Source organism: Dioscorea cayenensis, chromosome 20, assembly GCF_009730915.1.
Source record: "Dioscorea cayenensis subsp. rotundata cultivar TDr96_F1 chromosome 20, TDr96_F1_v2_PseudoChromosome.rev07_lg8_w22 25.fasta, whole genome shotgun sequence".
Taxonomy (NCBI): Eukaryota; Viridiplantae; Streptophyta; class Magnoliopsida; order Dioscoreales; family Dioscoreaceae; genus Dioscorea; species Dioscorea cayenensis.
In genome coordinates, this window is record NC_052490.1 from 15,721,877 (window position 1) to 15,737,769 (window position 15,893).

At 34.6% G+C, this 15,893-nt stretch overlaps 1 non-coding gene across 1 annotated transcript; it reads right to left on the reverse strand.

Annotated features, from left to right (window-relative positions):
• Window positions 1-15,303: 15,303 nt before the first annotated feature.
• On the reverse strand, window positions 15,304-15,410 carry LOC120252280. Its single transcript, XR_005533823.1, has one exon. It is a non-coding gene; the product is annotated as a small nucleolar RNA R71 (small nucleolar RNA).
• Between the last annotated feature and the right edge of the window lie 483 nt (window positions 15,411-15,893).

The following is a 15,893-nucleotide window of genomic DNA, read 5'->3' on the forward strand; positions in this document are numbered from 1 at the left end:
TGAATCAAGGCCATAATCTTATGTTTTCTTTTGGTAATGTCTACTATATTCTAATCAAAACAATAATCGTATGTTTTCTTTTTGTAATGTCTCATAATTTCAAATCAAAAACCTAATCCTATATTTTTTTAATGCCTATGATTTTTTAATCAAAACACTAATGTTATATTTTCTAATTAAAGCAATAATCATATGTTTTTTTTCGTAATATGTCATATTTTTCAATCAAAACAATAATGTTATGTTTTCTTCTTTCAATGCCTCTTATTTTTAAATCAAAACACTCATACTATATTTTCTTTTGGAAATATCTGATATTTTTTTTTTTTTAATCAAAACCTGAATCATATGTTTCATTATAGTAATGTCTTATATTTTAAAATTAAAACTCTAATCTTATATTTTCTTTTCAGAATGTCTACTATTTTTAAATCAAAACCCTAACCCTATGTTTTTCTATAATAATGTCTCCTATTTTTCATTCAAGACTTTAATTCTATGTTTTCTTCATAGAATGTTCTTAATTTTTCAATCAAATTCTAATACTATGTTTTCTTTATGGAATGCCTCTGATTTTTAAATAAAAATCCTATCCTTTCTTTTCTTTTTGAATGTCTGCAATTTTTTAATCAAAACTTAAATTCTATGTTTCTTTTCGAAATGTGTCATATTTTTCTGTTTCAAATCATAACACTAATACTTTGTTTTTTCTTTTCGAAATGTCACATTTTTTTTAAGCAAAACACTAATCCAATGTTTTCTTTTTAGAATGCCTCATATTTTTTAATCAAAAATCTAATCTTATGTATTCTTTTGGAAATGTCTCTTACCTTTAAATCAAATTGCGTTAAGTTTTTTTATTAAAAAAATAGGAGACATTCTGAAAATAAAACATACGGTTATGGTTTTGTTTGAAAAATATTAGACATTACTATACAAAAACATAGAATTAAAGCTTTGTTTTAGAAATAGCAGACATTCAGAAAAGAAAAGTAAGGATTAGGTTTTTGATTTAAAAATAGCGGGCTTTTCCAAAAGAAAAAAATAGGATTAGGGTTTTGATTGAAAAATATGAGACATTTCGTAAAGAAAATATAGGATTAGGTTTTTGATTGAAAAATAGGAGACATTTTACTATAAGAAAACGTAGGATTAGGGTTCTATTTACAAACCAAAAAAATAAGGGACCTTTCAAATAGATAACATAAGATTTGGGTTTTGATTCAAAAATAGTAGACATTAAGGAAAGGAAATGTAGGATTCGGGTTTTGATTCAAACCTGATATATAGGAGATGTTAATAAAAGAAAACATATGATTATTGTTTTGATTGAAAATATGAGACATTTAGGGATTCCGAAAAGAATACATTAGATTAGGATTCTGATTGAAAAATAGGGAAATACTATTATAAGAACATAGAATTATGGTTTTGATTAAATATCAAAATTAGTTGCCATTACAAAGAGAAAATATAGGATTAGCGTTTTCATTCCAAAAAGCCGATATTCCCAAAAATAAAACTATAGCTGATTGAAAGAGCTTTTGCTTCAAAATCACAAAATTCCAAAAAGAAAAATAGGATTGGGGTTTTGAAATAAAAATATGAGACATTGCTAATAAGAAAAACATAGGAATTGGCTTGACTTGAGAAAGGACTAATTATGTTTTCTTTTGAAATATCCCTTTTTTCAAAACATAGGATTCGGGTTTTGTTTGAAAGATAGGAGACATTTAAAATAGATAAAACATAGGATTAGGGTTTTGATCGTAAAAGAGCCAATATTCTAGAAAGAAAACGTTAGTTAGAATATTGATTAAAAAATAGGAGACATCCCAAAAATAAAAAGATAGGATTAGGGGTTTGTTTGAAAAATAATACACATTCCGATTATGTTTTTGATTAAAAATTAGCAGAGATTACCTGACCCTAATCCTATGTTTTTTTTTCTTCATGTCTCTTACTTATCGGTTTATAATCAAAATGGTGACCCCCTACACCTTTGTTTTCTTTTCAGAAAGGCTCTTATATTTCAATCATAAACCTAATCCTTTCTTTTCTTTTTAGAAAGTCTGCTATTTGTGAAACGAATCCCTAATCCTATGTTTTCTTTATTGAATGTCTGCTATTTTTGAATAAAACACTAATCCCATGTTTTCTTTTGGAAATGTCGACTATTTATTGGTTTTTAATCCAAACCCTCATCCTTTGTTTTCTTATAATAATGTCACCTATTTTCAATCAAAACCCTAGTCCTTTATTTTTTTTTGGAATGTCTACTATTTTTTATTCAAACCCTAATGTTATGTTTTATTTTCAGAATGTCTCATATTTTCCCATCAAAACCGTAATCATAAGTAATGCCTCCAAATTTTCAATCAAAATCCTAATCCAATTTTTTCAATCAAAACCCTAATCCCATTTTTTTAATCAAAACCCTAATCCTATTTTTTATTCAAACCCTAATCTTATGTTTTATTTTCAGAATGTCTCCTATTTTCTGAACAAAACCTGAAACCTATGATTTTTTTTCTTAATGTCTCCTATTTATGAGTTTTAAATAAAAACTCTAATCCTATGTTTTCGTAGAGTAATGTCTCCTATTTTTCATTCAAAACCTTAATCCTATGTTTATTTTCGGAATGGCTATTATATTTGAATAAAAAATACTATATTTGAATAAAACATGTCCCCTATTTTCGGTTTTGATTAAAAACCTAAAAACACAGGACATTTCCAAAAAACAAAAGATAGGATTAGGGTTTCAATTCAAAAATAGGAATGGCTCCTATTAGGATTAGGGTTTTGATTCAGAAATACTAGACATTCGAAAAGAAAACGTAAATTACTAATAAATATGAGATATTAATAAAACATTTTGATAATTTCAAATTTAAAAATAGCAAACATTACTTAAAGAAAACATAGGATTATGATTTTTATTAAAAACTTAGCAAAGATTCACAAAGAAAAAAAGGAAACCATCGGATTAGTTTTTTGATTAAAAAATATGAATCCAAATAGTAATCATATGTTTTCTTTTCGCAATACCTACTATTTTTGAATCAAAATCAAAATCCTATGTGTTTCTTATGGTATTGTCTCCTACTATTTAATCAAAACCCTAATCTTATGTTTACTTTTACTGAATGGCTACTATTTTTGAATCAAAACCCTAATCCTATGTTTTCTTATAGTAATGTCTTTTCGGTTTTGAATCAAAACCCTAATTCTATTTATCATTTAGAAAAAATAAGAATTAGTATTTTGATTCAAAAATAGAACACATAAGATTAGGTGTTTGATTAAAAAATAGGTGACATTCAAACCCTAATCGTATTTTTTCTTTTCGAAATGTCTCATACTTTTCAATAAAAAGCCTAATCTTATCTTTTCTTTTCGGAATACCAGTTATTTTTGAATCAAAACGGCAATCATATGTTTCCTTTTGTGAATGTCTCATATTTTTCAATCAAACTTTAATCCTACGTATTCTTTTCTTAATGTCACCCATTTATCAATTTTAAATCAAAACCCTAACGTATTTTTTTTTTTCGGAGTGTCTCCTATTTTTCAATCAAAACTTAATCTTTTCTCTTCTTTTCTAAATGTCTGCTATTTTTGAATCAAAACCCTAATCATATGTTTTCTCATAGTAATATCTCAAATTTTTGAATAAAAAATATAATCCTATATTTTCTTTTTGGAATGTCTCCTATTGTTGAATCAAAACACTAAAGCTTTTTTTCATTTTGGAATATCTAATAATTTTGAATCAAATCCCTAATCCAATATTTTATTATACTAATATCTCATATTTTTTAATCAACCCATAATCCTATGTTTTTTTTAGAAATGTCTCATATTTCTTAAACAAATCCCCAACGATATGTTTTATTTTCGTAATGTCTACTTTTTTTATTAATCAAAACCCTAATTCTATGTTTTGTAATAGTAATGTCTCCTGTTTCTAAAATGAAAACCCTAATCCTAATCTTATTTTTCTTTTCGAAATGTCTCTTATTTTTGAAGAAAAGGATACATTTCAAAAACAATACATTACTAATCCTGTCTTTTAATCAAAACCTGAGTCCTATGTTTTCTTTCCAAAATATCTCATATTTTTTAATCAAAACACTAATCTTATGTTTTCTTTTGGTATTATCTGCTATTTTTGAATTAAAATCCTAATCATATGTTTTCTTTTCAGAATGTTTCTAATTTTAATCGAAATTCTAATCCTCTATTTTCTTTTCGGAATGCTATAATTTTAGAATTAAAACTGTAATCTTATATTTTCTTTTTGGAATGTCTGCTTCTTTTAAACAAAACAATAATCGTATGTTTTCTTTTCGTAATGTCTCATATTTTTTAATCGAAACCCTAATCCTAAATTTTTTTTGGAATACCTCATATTTGTTTTTAATCAAAACTCTAATCGTATGTTTCTTTTTAGAAAACATAGTATTCATGTTTTGAAAGATAGGAAGGAGAAAATTCGAAAATAAAACATAGGATTAGAATTTTGTCTGAAAAATATTAGACATTTCAAAAAGAAAAAAAATGATTAGGATCGGAATGCCTCCTATTTTTTAATCAAAACCGTAATCTTAGGTGTCCTATTTTTGAATCAAAACTTAAAACACATTACTATAAGAAAACATAAAATTAGGGTTTTGATTCAAAAATAGTAGACATTCAGTAAAATAAAACATAAGATTAGGGTTTTGATTAAAAAATAGGAGACATTATTATAAGAAAAAATAGGACTAGAGTTTTGATTCAAAAATATGAGCCATTACGAAAAAAACAATTGATTTAGGGTTTGATTGAAAAATAGGAGACATTACTATAAGAAAACATAGGATTAGGATTTTGATTCAAATATAGTAGGCATTCCGAAAAGAAAGCATAGGATTGGGGGTTTGATTTAAAACAGAAAAAATAGGGGACATCTCCTATCTTTTTTATTAGGGTTTTAATCGGAATGTTTTCTTAATGTCTCCTATTTATCAGTAATATTTTGTTTTCTTTTCGAAATATCAACTATTTTTGAATTAAAATCCTAATCCTAATAGGAGGCATTCCTATTTTTGGATTATAACACTAATCTACCAATTTTTAATGAAAACAATAATCGAATTTTTTCTTTTCAAAATGCCTCACATTTTCAATCGAAACCCTAATCTTATGTTTTCTTTTCAGAATGTGTATTATTTTCTAATTTTGAATCAAAACCGTAATTTATTGTTTTTTTTCTCATATTGTTTTTTCAAAAATATGAGATAAAGGAGACATTTTTAAAAGGATAGCAGACATCCCCTATGTTTTGTTATTGTAATGTCTATTAGTATTGCTTTGATTCAAAAATAGTAGACATTCCCGAAAGAAAATATAAGATTAGGGTTTTGATTGGAAAATAGCACGCTTTCCAAAACAAAACTTATGATTATGGTTTCGATTAAAAATATGTGACATTATGAAAAGAAAAAATACAATTATTATTTTCATTAAAAACTAGCGGATATTCCCAAAAGAAAACATAGGATTAGGGTTTTGATTCAAAAATAGCAGACATTCCCAAAAAAAAAACATAAGATTAAGGTTTTCATTCAAAACTGATAAATAGGAGACATTAAGAAAAGAAAACATAAGATTCAGGTTTTGCTTGCAAAATAGTAAACATTCTGAAAAGAAAACCTTGGATTAGGCTTTTGATTTCAAAACTGAAAAATATGAGACATTTCTAAAACAATACATACGATTAGGGTTTTGATTAAAAAATAGTAGACATTAAAAAAAAATGGGATTAGGGTTTTAATTTAAAAATAGGAACCATTAAGAAAAGAAAAAATAGAATTCATGTTTTGATTGAAAGATAGGAGGCATTTAGGCATTCCTATAAGAAAACATAGGACTAGGGTTTGGATTGAAAAATAGGAGACATTTAAAAAAGAAAACATAGGATTAAAGTTTGATTCAAAAATAGGAGACATTACAAATTGAAAACATTGGATTAGGGATTTAATTCAAAAATAGGAGCATTCCTAAAGTAAGACATAGGATTGAGATTTCGACTCAAAACCAAAATGTAAAATATAAAATATAAAAAAATAGACATTCCAAAAAGAAAACATAGTATTATGGTTTTCAGTCTAAAAAAGGAGGCATTAATAGAAGAAATAATAGGATTACATTAACAATTGAAAACCAAAATGTAGGTGATATTCTAAATAGAAAACGTAGGATTAGGGTTTTAGTTGAAAAATAGGAGACATATCGAAAAGAAAACATAGGATTAGCTTTTTGATTAAAAATATGAGACATTACTAAAAAAAATGTGGGATTAAATTTTTGATTAAAAAATAAGCAGACATTCTCCAAAAGAAAACACAAGATTAGGATTTTTAATAAAAAGTAGGACGCATTCTAAAAAAGAGATAGTATTAGAGTTTTTATTAAAATACATGAGACATTTCAAGAACAAAAAGTCTGTATAGTGTTTTGATTGAAAAATAGCATACATTCCAAAAATAAAATAGAAGATTAGGTTTTGATTAAAAAATAAGAGCCATTCGGAAAAGAAAAAACATAGGATTAGATTTTTATTCAATAATGGGAAGCATTAAAAAAAAAACATGACATTTTAAAAAAAGGAGATGTTAATATAATAAAGCATGGATTAGGGTTTTGATTAAAAAATAAAAAATAGTGGCATTTCCAAAAGAAAATATAGGATTGGGAGTTTTTATTCAAAAAATAGGAGACATTCTAAAAAGAAAACAAAAAATTAGTGTTTTAACTGAAAAATATGTTTCATACCTAAAAGAAAATATAGGAATAGGGTTTTGATTAAAATATAGTAGGCATTCCAAAAAGTAAACATAAGATTATGGTTTTGATTAACAAATAGGAGACATTACTATAAGAAAGAAGGGAATTCGGGTTTTGAATGAATAAAAAGATAAATTACTATAAGAAAACATAGGATTAGGTTTTGACTAAAAAATAGTAGACATTATAAAAATAAAAAACAAAGGATTAGGGTTTTGATTCAAATATAGTATCCATTATGAAAAGAAAAAATAGTATTAGGGTTTTGATTGAAAAATAGGAGACATTAATATAAGAAAACATAGGATTAGGGTTTTGATTAAAAAATATAAGACATTCTGAAAAGAACACATAGGATTAGGGTTTTGATTGAAAAATATGAGACATTTCAAAAAGAAAACATAGGTTATGTTTTTTATTCAAATATAATAGGCATTCCGAAAAGAAAACATAGGATTAGTGTTTTGAATTAAAAATATGAGAGACTTTGAAAAGAAAACATAGGTTACATTTTTTATTCAAATATAATAGTCATTCTGAAATGAAAACATAGGATTAGGGTTTTGATTAAAAAATATCAAACATTTCCAAAACAAAAGATAGGATTTATGTGTTGATTCAAAAAAATGAGGCACTAGAAAAATAAAAAATGAAGGATTAGGGTTTTGATTAATAAAATAGGACACATTCCGAAAAAAATTATAGGATTACAGTTTTGATTCAAAAAATAGCAGGCATTCCGAGAAGAAAATATAAGATTATGGTTTTGATTAGAAAAAATGAGACATTCTGGAAATAAAATGTACGGTTAGGGTTTTGATTCAAAAATATTAGACATTCCGGAAAAAAAGTAGGACTAAGGATTGGATTGAAAAATAGGATACATTACTATTAGAAAACATAGGATTAGGTTTTTCATTGAAAAATAGTAGGCATTCTGAAAAGAAAACATAGGATTACTGATGAGTCCGCTTTATATATATGTTATCATGCCCTAGGTCCATCAATGTACTTATTCTCAAGCTTACTTTTGTGCATATGCGGTGCTATTATGGATATTTTTGTTGTGTGTGCTGGAATAGGGGGCTCGACGTAATTTGGAGTTAAATTGGGAAGAAAATGAAAGAATACCTGGAAAGGGCTTAAGTACCCAAACTAGATACTAGTGAGACACGCTCATGTCCTCCCTACTGAATATTTTAGCCTGATGTGTGTCCTAGTAAGAATTCTATGTAGAAGGATGTTCTTAAGCTTAACACAGTCTAGACACGGTCATGTCTGTACCGTTGAAAACTCAGCCCGAAGATAATTTTACTCAAGAAGAAGTGACATGCGCTGGGTGCTCTTGACACATTCGTGTCCCACCACCGCACCGTCAAGACACGATCGTGCTTCTTCTGCTGAATATTCCAAATGAGCCCGCGCCTATTTCACTCAGAATTGCAACGACACAACATGGTCCGGACACGCTTGCGCGCCAACCGTGTCGAGCCCGAAATGTGTCTTTTTAACTCCAGTTTCTAGGGTTTCGTTTCCATCTTTGTTAGGGGATCTTCTTCTCCACTGCAGAACATTGATGAGAGTGAAGATCAAGCTTATCTATGCCTTCTAAGGTAACAAGGAGCGAGTCGGAGGAACGAGGGAAGTGGTGCTAGCACATGGAGCTCAACATCGGCCGCAAATCTTGAAGAGAAGGGAGTCATGTCTTCTTTCTTTAGATTTATTGTTATCTCCTCCATGTTGTACCCACCTATGTGGGGCTAGCTGGCCACGGTGCCCCAAGATGGAAACTATGTCTTTTTGTATGCTTTGAACACTTGTATCTTTCTTGATTTACAAAGTTTTTTTGGTTCTTGTGTTAAATCTTGTGTTGCAAAACTTGATGTGCTTGATCTGCGTAGTTGCTTAGGTAAAACTAGATGGTGGATGCCACAGTTGTTGTTGCCCTAGGCAATGGCAAAACTTGGTAAGGTTGAACCCATTGTTATCTCTGCAAAACTTGACATAGTTGAGATCTGTAGTTACAACATTGCTCTTGAGCACACACTAGAACCTAAGAATGTACTTGGTAAATCTTGAGAGCGAGCGAGCATCACTAAGTGCATAGGGAACATCCGGGGGCGTTGTTCTCTTATTGTTCACACTCGATCCAATTTGCCTGTTATCTTCACCATTTCTTGTCTTTTATCTCTTTTACTGTTATGTTTGTTTGAGTAATTCCAATCTTCAATTCGTTTCTAACTAGAGATCAGTGTTAAGTTAGTATTTTAAGTCCTATCCCTGAGGTTCGACAACCCTACCCATCACAGGGTACCATTGTATTACTTGTTTGTGACCGTGCACTTGCGGAGAACACATAAAGTTTTTGGCTCCAATGCCAGGGATTGGGAACTATTAAGAAAGCTTTGAATATGGTGTTCTAGTTTGTTTATGTTGTATATACTTGTGAATATTTTTCATTCCATCATGTTCTTTACTGTATTTTCAACTTTAGCATGCTTTTTAGTTTCTTTTGAGCTTACATTGCTCTATATTGCACGTGCAGGTACAGTTGCATAACCCATGGAAGACCTTCTTCCCCATCAACAAGTCCTAATCCAAAAGTTGAAAGAAATTTTAGGAGAAGTATCCATCAGATTAATTTGAGTGAGACAGGATCTGTTGAGATAAGCGTGGAAGTGGAGCAAGATGACGACATGGCTCGTAATCAACCACAAAGTATCTCAGATTTTGCATGGCTAAATCTTGAGGGGGTCGGTTCGAGTATTGTTCATCCTCCAATTGTGGCAAACAACTTCGAATTGAAGCCGAATTCAATTCAATTGGTACAATAGATGTGTTAGTTTGATGGATTTTAGGACGAAGATCCTTATAAGCACCTTATAAACTTCTTAGAAATCTGTGACACTTATAAGGTGAGCAATATTTCAAAGGAAGCAGTTTGTTTGAGACTCTTTCCATTCACATTGTGAGGAAGGACCAAGCAGTGGTTAAATTCCTTGCGCCCAGGAGCAATATTTCCACATGGGCGTGGGGTAATTTCCGCACGCCCGTGCGAAGTTCTGCAGGTTGTTCCCTCCATCCCGAGAAAACACAGGGGCGTGCGGCTGCCTCTATGAATTGGGCTTGTGAATGTCCACGCCCGTGGTGAATTTCTGCACGGGTGTGTGGAAAGACTTGATATCTTTCTTGAATGTCCAGGCAAGCCACAGGGGCGTGCGTCTGCCCCTGTGGGTCTGGTGCATGGGTGTGGATAATTTCCTTACGCCCGTGGGAGATCATTCTAAGTCAGTGAGAGTATTTTCCAAGAGCGCACAAGGGCGTGCATACGATCCTGTGGAGCTTTTGAAGTGAGGCACATGGGCGTTGGGAATTTCCACACGCCCGTGTGGATGCACAGAACGTCAAAAGTCGCGAGCTCTATTTAAAAAGGGGATGATTTCTCTCCTTCTTCACGACTCCTTTTCATTTGAAAACACTCTCACAACATTCTCCGAGTCCATTGCGCCAGTTTGGTGGGATTTTAGCAAGTTTTCCGGCCGGCTCTCTATTATCTCACTTCTCCTCGTCGGTAAATTCATTTTCTTTATCTTCTTCATCAATTCATGATTTCTATTGATTAATCTGGTTAACAATGCTTCGTTTCTTCAATTGGAACAATGATTTACGTTTAGAACAAAAATAGAGATATTATTGAGTTGTATTTTTGGATTGTTGATACCTGGCCGTGCGGATCTCACGCCCCATGAATCCACACGGGCGTGCGGAAATTCCAAACGACCGTGTGGATTTCTGTAGTATTGTTTTATCAACATGTTTGACTAATTTTGTTTAAATTTGGCAGATCATGGCACCTAGGACAAAGAAGCAAGCTGATAAGAGGCCACGTGAGTCATCCTCCCGAGCACGAGGGCATGCGATTTGCAATTCCCCGAACATCAGGCCCGTTATGAGCGCTTATCGAGACTCCGCCTGGACGGACTCGATTCTCGGACACGACTATATTACGAGATCTTCAGAGAGAGATGAGTTCACCGATGAGGTCGAGGACCTTGTTTCGGATGGTGGTTGGCGGTAGTTGTTGATGATTAGAGAGCCGCCTATCCGAGAGTTTACATCGGAGGTGCTCTCCTCATTTGAGTTTGATAGAGCGTATGCGAGCTTCAGTGACTTTGGGCACCATTCAGCTGTGAGTGTTTGGACGCCACCATAGTTTGAGCATTACGCGAGTTTTTCCATACTACTTGGCTTATACGAGGAGGCATTCATGCAGTTCGAGGAGTATGCACGGTTGTCTCACCGATTATCCCGGAACCTTAACCCCCGCAGAGAGCTTACAGAGTGGTATGTGGTCAGGGTTAGTACGAGCCGGGGGTGTCCAAGGCCACGTGCCTTTCCCGACCTGGCTACAGATATTTGCACGCAATCATGAGTAGGCCGGTGAATGGCCGTGGTGATAGTACTGCTGTCTTGAGCCGCCAGGAGCTGCTGTACTTGTACTCGATGGTAGAGCGCGTACCTATCCACTTAGGGCACTTCTTCTCTGATTACATCAGACACCAGGGACAGTACACTAGACTAGGAGCAATCTTCTCAAGTCCTTACATTACGAGATTAGTGCTGGGCATGGGTCTCTTGGATTCGATTCGTGATGCCGAGAAGACGAGTGTACCCGCTCCCCTGGGTCTAGAGATGATGCGGTTGATGGGCATTGTCCGCAGGGTTCGGACATGGGTTTTTGCGTTAGTTCTACCAGCCCCGAGATAGCCGAGGATGAGGGTGATGATGCCTGGGAGCATCTCGGCCCGCCCCGAGCCTCGACCCGCATCGATGGAGACCGAGGCACCTCCAGTGCCGAGGAACCACCCCCATGCATGTATGTTTTCACCTTCTCGAGCCAATGATCGCTTTGAGAGGCTCGAGAATGCTATAGGAGTGGTCCGAGCCGAGGTTTGCCGAGATTAGGGGCTACGCGAGCCACTCGAGTACATAGAGTTCATCGCAGCGCTTTCGACATATTACAGCAGATCCTAGAGCGAGACGTTGCCTCATCATTCGCTCCCTGCAGCTGAGGGACTCTTCAGGCACCACCAGTACCTCCAGCACCTCCATCCTCGACCCCAGCACCAGAGGACCCACTATATGCTTCCACATCCGCAATAGCAGCAGCGGAGCCCGAGAGCGACTTTGACACTTGACCTTACTTTTACTTTCATGCATTTTACTTTATCTTATTTTCTTGTTTTTAGACTTGTTCACTCAGAAAGGATTTTCCTTCTGTGTTTATGTTATTTTGCATTATTGAGTTGTATTCATTGCTTCATCTTTTATACACTCGAGTTATTTTTGATTTTTTTGAGCTTCACTGAACCCCCTCGTGTATGCTTGCAGATGGTCTTGTCTTCTTGGAAATTGAGACTTAGTCATGGGCACGGCCAAGGTGCTTCGGCACTTGGCCGTGCGAGCTTCACAACCCGTTGGAACACTACTACCAATGAATTAGCTTCATCAAACGCAACACTAGGAGTCAGGGGAGTATTGTTTTGATTGCTTCTCCCACATCTATTTTTGAATGATATATTTTGAGTGAGCTTGCATGTGTAAATTGAGGACAATGTACAACTTAAGTGTGGGGGAGAGTTTCATAATGCGCACATCTTTTCTATTGTTCTTGATTGATATATGCTCACATAGCCAGTGGCGATTCACCTTAGTTGCAATGTTTTTATTCTTAAGTCTAGGAGAATTGTTAACATTGAATGTTTTTCATGCTTTAGTTCTTGCTTTAATTTTTAGGAATTTTTCCCCGATTTACAGTTAGTGCACTACTCACTCTTTGAACTCTATTGGAAACTCATGTTTGATGTTAAAGGGACTAGTTAGGTTTACTTCTTTTTGAAAAAAAAAAGAAAAAAAAATGGAAAAATGAAAAGAAGGAACAAAATAGTTTTTTGTTTATTTGTATTTGTTGGGTGGAAAGAGCTACCACCTATGAAGTATGAAGCTACTCTCACAAGTCCGACACTAGTTATGCCCTAATGAGAGAAAGAGCTATCTCATAGGATGAGTGAAAGCTACCACCCGGGTTGAAAGAGCTACCACCTCGAAAGTGTGAAAGGCACCTTAGCGGCCGCTTTGGAAAGGGCTACCTTAGAGGATGTGTGAAGGTACTACCATCTTTTAAAACTTTTATCACTTGTGTAGATAAATAAGTCCCTTGCACTTAGAACTTTGAGGAGTATAACTTGGGGTGTTTTGAGTGAGTTCACACACTTACACGAAATTCGGGTTTGTTATCCTTTTTGATTCAAGTTTTTAGCTAGAGCATTGATTTTTCGTATTTAGTGTTGAAATTTTCCTTTCTTGTAGAATGCTATCTTTGTATACTTTGGTGAACCTAAGCCCAAGCACTTTCAATATTTTCTTCATTAATGCACATAATGTTTTAATGTTTGCTTGAGGACAAGAACAAGAACAAGAATGTTTTAATGTTTGCACAGAATGTTTTAATCGACACTCGAGCATTCCGTCTTATGCATATAAGAACAAGAACCCCACCAACATATATATCATTAAAGAAGCAAGTGATTCAAGACGTGAACGTGTGCCCGTTTGCGTTACCCCGATAAAAGTATGGAATTGGGAAGTTATTCAGGTCGAAGACTGTAGCAGAGAACTGAAGCAACACTGTAGCAATTATTGTAGCAACACTGTTCATAGCTGGCTGAGAAATCAGAGAGACAGAGAATCCACACGGGCGTGTGGAAATTATCCACGCCCGTATGGAAATTCTTCACGGGCGCGTGTACCATCCACGCCCATGGAGTTGCCCGATTCCAGCGCTATTTAAAGCCGATTCAGCCCCGATTTTTGTATTCTTTTTTCCATCTTTTCCCCAACTTGTGAGAGGGCTTCGGTTAGGGTTTCGAGAGGTATTGGCAAGGTTTTGGAGAGGTTCTATAGCTCCGACATCGTGATTCCATTAGGAAGAAGGTTGGTAGGGGAGCTTCGATCGAGGCGTATCCTATACCGGACGAAGGAATCCTTGGACGACGAGTAGAGTACTTTCCACAAGACCATCGACACGACCATCGAGGGGGTTTCTTTATGGATTTATTGCTTTTACATTTGATTTTTTTTATTGTACTTAGCTCCATGGAGAGCTAAACCCCTAGTGGGTACTTGGGTGATTGTGAACCCTAGGATGTATTCGTTTCATTGAACTTCTTCATTATGCTTTCAATAAATTGATATTTATTGTGATTTCCAACCTTGAATGCTTGATTATATAAACATTTTCCCTAGAGTGACATTAGGGTTGAGAGTTCTTGTTGGTAACCTTGTGAGTGAGTGACACACCACGAGCGTTAGACAAAGCTAGGTTGGAGAGGGTTGAGATGGTGAGTCGAGAGTGCAGGGAGCGTCCCCTTTCCCTCCGACGTGATAGATTCTACCTCCGTTCCTCGAGTTCTTTGCGGCCATAATAGAGTGAATGGTCTAAGGGATGAACCTCCGCTGGGGCCTAGTTGCGCGTGCAATGGAGTGAAGCATTGAGGTGATCTTAGTATCTAGGGCTTAATTGTGGCTAGGGACCTTCCGCCTGGACCAAAGGGTTAGGTCTAAATCTAGGAAGAGATTTATCACTTGGAATCCCTAGAGCTCATTGCAACTCTATGCAAAGTGCGAGGTGTTGAGATTGTTCGATTTCTCCTCCGGGACATGTATAGAGTTAGGCATAGTTGACCATAGATTTGGGACTATGTATGTAAGGATTTCCATGACTCACCATTGCATTGATTAGGAAGCATAATAGAGAGTTCTTGCACTTGAAGCGATTATCCTAGGTGAAACATCATCCCGAGTACCCCATCTTTATCGATTGCCTTGCCTCCTCCTTACTTTTGCTCTCTTACTTGTTGCTTTTAATTTCTGAGAACTGAATCATTACCACACTTATCATTGTTGATACTCCACATAGCTAAGAATCGAATTAAGTGTCTTTACACCCTACTCCCTGTGGATTCGACCCCGCTCATCCGGGATTATTACTTCGACAAACCCGTGCACTTGCGGGATATAAGCAAGGGGAACTTGTCAATCAACCACAAAGTATCTCAGATTTTGCATGGCTAAATCTTGAGAGGGTCGGTTTCGAGTATTGTCCATCCTCCAATTGTGGCAAACAATTTCGAATTGAAGCCGAATTCAATTCAATTGGTGCAATAGATGTGTTAGTTTGATGGATTTTAGGACGAAGATCCTTATAAGCACCTTAGAAACTTCTTAGAAATCTGTGACACTTATAAGGTGAGAAATATTTCAAAGGAAGCAGTTTGTTTGAGACTCTTTCCATTCACATTGTGAGGAAGGGCCAAGCAGTGGTTAAATTCCTTGCGCCCAGGGTCTCTCACAACATGGAAGTAGACTTTTGAGGCATTTATTGCTTGTTTTTTCCCTTCTAAGATCCCCAAACTCAGAAGTGACATTTCCTCTTTCAGCCAATTAGAATATGACTCCTTATACAATACATGGGAAAGGTATAAGGAAATGTTGAGGAAATGTCCTCAGCACAGAATTGTTGAATGGATGCAAATCCAGTTCTTCTATAATGGACTAACTTCCACCAAATAGATGCATGATGCAGCCACCAGAGGTTCATTGTTTAAGAAGCAACCGAGTGAGGCACAAAATATGATTGAAGAGATGACAAAAATGAGTATCGATGGAGTCCGAAAAGGACCAAACTGGCGAAGATTGCCGGTATTTATCAAGTGGATGTCATCACTTCTCTCATAGTACAGGTGGAAGAAATAACTAAAAGATTGGACACCATGCAATCTCCATCTTCAAGTTTAGGACCTATTCATGATCATTCTGGCCACTTATGTGACCCAAGATATTCCTCCTATAATGATGCAAGTACAGAACAGATTGAACAAGTGGACTTCTTTCGTCTGAACTATCACTATCAGAACAACCTATTTAGCAACACATATAATATCGTATGGAGGAATCATCCAAATTTTTCTTGGAGTTAGCCGGGACAGGGACAGTTGGCT